The following is a 4,321-nucleotide window of genomic DNA, read 5'->3' on the forward strand; positions in this document are numbered from 1 at the left end:
TCTCCTTCTAATACCCTGTGAAAGGAGTTTGCAAAAGTCATCACTATCAGTTCAGGATAAAATTCAGAACAAACAATTCTTGTTTCTATGGAACATTTTTTCCTCTCTTGTTCCCCCAAAGCTGTAAATCCCCGTCCCACACTCTCCCTCCTCCCTATGCTGAAATCCAAACCCATCGCACCATCTGGACCATTTCTTTCCTCCATTGCCAGTTTTCTCCCTCCCTCTGCTCTGGCTGGTTCTCCAATCCCTTTGTGCAGAGTGCTGATGTCTCATGCAGCTCCCAGTAATAACAATAGACCTGCTCAATAGGTCACAAAAAATGAATTCAACCCAAACTCCCTCAGTGGCTGCGATTGTCGCCTCCATTCCACCCCCAACATAATCACGCTCCCCCTTGCAATCGCGCTTCTCTTTGTCGCTCCCTCCCATGCCCATCTGCTCACTGCTTGCTCCCCGCCTCACTGCTGCCTCCCTCAGCCGCTTGCTCCTGGCCTCGCTGTTCCCACCGCCACCCACGCCACAGCAGTTCACTCTCTGCATCCTCTCCCGGCCACTGGCTCCCAGCCTTGCCACTTTCCCCTCTCAGCAGCTCGCTTTCTACTTCCTCCATTGGCCGGTCATTCCCAGCCTCACCACTTTACCGCTTCTCAGCCACTTGCTCCCAACCTCGCTGCTTCCCCCCTTCAGCCACTCGCTCCTGGTTTTACCACCTCCCCCCTCTTGGCAGAAATTGAGATGAAATTAACAAATTATTCATACAGAAACCCAAATGCATGGGCACACTTTGATTATTGACTCATGGATGTGATTATTAACAACTTTGGATATACTTGCCTGAGAGGGAGTGCAACAAATCTAGACTGATTCTCTGATTGTCCTATGAGGAGAGATTGAGTAGATTAAGCCTGTATTCACTCGAGTGAGAAAGAATTCGAGTTCACATACACCCAAGGACTGCAGGGGTTCAAGAAGGCAACTCAGCACTACCTTCTCAAGGCAATTAGGGATGGGCAATAAATACGGGCCTAGCCAGGAACACTCACATCCCATGAATGAATATTAAAATAAATTATGAAAAATACAATTTTTAAGAAGCTTGACAGCGTAGATACTGGAACAATATTTTCCCTGTTGGGGAGTCTAGAACTAGGGATACAGTTTCAGAAGAAGACTTCAGCCATTTAGGACTGAGAGGATGGGAATTCTTTCACTGAGAGTTGAAATTCTCTATCCCAGAGGGCTGTGAATGGTCTGCCCATGAATCTATTGAAGACAGAGTGATAGAATTTTGGATACATGGGGAATCAAGGAATATGGGAAAAGTGCAGGAGGGTGATGGCAGGTAGATCAGCCACAATCTTATTGAATGATGGAGCAGATGCTCTCTCTGTCACTGTCTCTATTTAATACATAAAAACATGCCACACACAGCAATCTGACTGCATTTTTAAAAATGCTTAGACAGAAATATTCCATAGCACATTTCAATTAAGATTACATCTGAGATAGAATGAGACAGAAATATGGACAGAGAGCGAGAGCGAATGAGAAAGAGGAACAGAGATGCAACTTAGATCAGAATTTAGGAGAATAGAATTAGGGAGAGACAGGCACAGGCAGAGACAATAGAGACAGAGATAAAGAGACAGAAAGAGGGAGATACACAGATAAGGTAGGTGGAGGTAACTGTCTCAGGTTTATAAGCATGATTTACATTTGGATGTTGCTGGGAGGTTGTCTGTCTAACTGAGAGAGGGAACCTGGAATCTTGCTGTGCTATTTTGTTTAAAAATATTCCTGCCTTATCTTTTAATCAATTACCATCTAAAACAGATTTATCTGGCTGGGATCACATTGCTGTTTGTGGGATTTTGCTGTGCAAAATTTCTCTACTGTGTTCCCTACATTACAACAGTGACCATTGAGTAAAGCACTGGTCGAGGATTTAAATTAAAGTTGTTAACTTGGACCCATTATGATTATCAATTAATTCTTGTGTTTTAGGTAGTGCGACGGTTAAATGACATGTGCAGTAGCCACCTTAGCTCAGTACCATTTGGAACTCCTCAGATACTGAAGTGGTCCCTGCCCATATGCAGTGAGACCTGGACAACATTCAAGCTTGGGCTGATAAGCGGCAAGTAACATTCGCGCCATACAAGTACCAGATAATGACCATCTCCAACAAGAGAGAATGTAACGATCTTCCCTTGATGTTCAATGGCATTACCATCGCTGAATGCCCCACTATCAACATCCTGGGGGGTTAGTATTGACCAGAAACTTAACAGGACCAGCCATATAAATACTATGGCTACAAGAGCTGGTCAGAGGCTGGGAATTCTACAGTGAGTAACACACCTCTTGATTCTCCAGTGCCTGCCCACCATCTGCAGGGCACAAGTCAGGGGTGTTATGGAATACTTTCCACTTGCATGGATGGGTGCAGCTCCAACAACACTCAAGAAGCTCGACACCATCCAGGACAAATCAGCACACTCAATCTTCACTCCACCCGCCACCTTTAACATTCATCCTCTCCAACACTGACACACAGTAGCAGCAGAGTGTACCATATACAAGATGCACTGCAGCAACTCACCAACCTTCCAAACCTGTGACCTCTTCCACCTAGAAGGACAAGGGCAGCAGACACGTAGGAACACCACCATCTACATACAAGTTCCCCTCCAAGTCCCACACCATCCTGACTTGGAAATATAACAGCATTCCTTCACTGTTCCTGGATTAAAATATTGGAACTCCCTTTTTAAAAGGACACTGGGTTTACCTACCCCACATGGACTGCAGCGATTCAAGAAGGCAGCTCACCAGCCCCACCATCTCAAGGGCAACTTGGGATGGGAAACAAATGCTGGCCTTGCCAGTGATACCTTACATTCCAGGAAATGAATAACAAAAACACAAATTTCACTGAGGTTCTGATGGTGGATTTTTTTCCCTCTCTGTGCCTTTCCATCTTTCTGAATGAGAGAAGCAGGGATGGGCAGGGGGTGGGGATGAGGTAAGGAGAGTGGGAGAGAGAAAGGACAGAGTGAGGGTAACAGTGGGACAGACAGCAAAGCAGAGGGACGGGGGATGAAGAGTCACAGGATCTGGGCTCTCCCAGCGTTTAGAGAAAAGCCCCTCAGTCACACCCGTCCAGAAGGTTAGATATGCAAAACTAAATGCTGTGGCAGTTATTTTAAAAAGTCTCCCAAAGGAACCAGCAGCTTCTTCCTAGTTTAATAGGAATTTTGCACTTTCTGAGGGTGGTTGGTGGGGAGGGGGGGGATGTGAAGGGAGGTCTCCAGACTTGGAGTACAACTGTGTGTGTGTGTGTGTGTGTGTGCGGGGGAGGGGGTGGTGCAGTTTGCTGCAGGTGTGAGGATGGAGAAGCTGTGGCTCTCACGTCCCATCTGGATATAATCACATTGCTGCTTGCTGCGTCCAAATTGCCTGCAGCATTTCCTGCATTGCAACAATGACCAGGCTTTTAATTTATTGATCAGGAGGCTGTGAAATAAGACCTGAACCTGTCTAAAGGCCTGTTATAATTCCTGATTAATGCTTGTGTTTTAGGCAGTGCAAAGAAGAGGGTTAAATGAACCCCATTTTAATTTATTTATTTATTGATACAGCACTGAAACAGGCCCTTCGGCCCACCGAGTCTATGCCGACCAACAACCACCGATCTATACTAACCCTACAGTAATCCCATATTCCCTCTCACCTACCTACACTAGGGGCAATTTACAACGGCCAATTTACCTATCACCTGCAAGTCTTTGGATGTGGGAGGAAACCGGAGCACCCAGCGAAAATTCACAAAGACACAGGGAGAACTTGCAAACTCCGCACAGGCAGTACCCAGAATCGAACCTGGGTCCCTGGAGCTGTGAGGCTGCGGTGCTAACCACTGTGCCGCTCATTCATTTTACTGAGATTCTGATAGTGGATTTCTCTGTCTCTCTCCAGCTTTCTCTATCTCTCTTATTTCTCCACAGCCTTCTCTCCTTTTCTCTGTTTAAACTTTAAATAAATAAATAAAAATTCTGCAGATGCAATGTAATTTGCTGTTATTGTAAGTGGGAGGGAATGGGGAAGAGTGGCTCCAATTTATCGATTTTCACATTGCTGCTTGTGGGATCTTGCTGTGCACAAATTGCCTTCAGCGTTTTGGACTTTGCAACAATGCTCGTGTTTCAAAAATTAATTAATTGTCTAATTCCACAGTGTCAGGAGTGCTTTCACACAGTTTGTTGTAATTCCTGAATAATCCTTGTGTTTTAGGTGGTGAGATGAACTTTGAGGTTTA

This window comes from Heterodontus francisci, chromosome 34, assembly GCF_036365525.1.
Source record: "Heterodontus francisci isolate sHetFra1 chromosome 34, sHetFra1.hap1, whole genome shotgun sequence".
NCBI lineage: Eukaryota > Metazoa > Chordata > Chondrichthyes > Heterodontiformes > Heterodontidae > Heterodontus > Heterodontus francisci.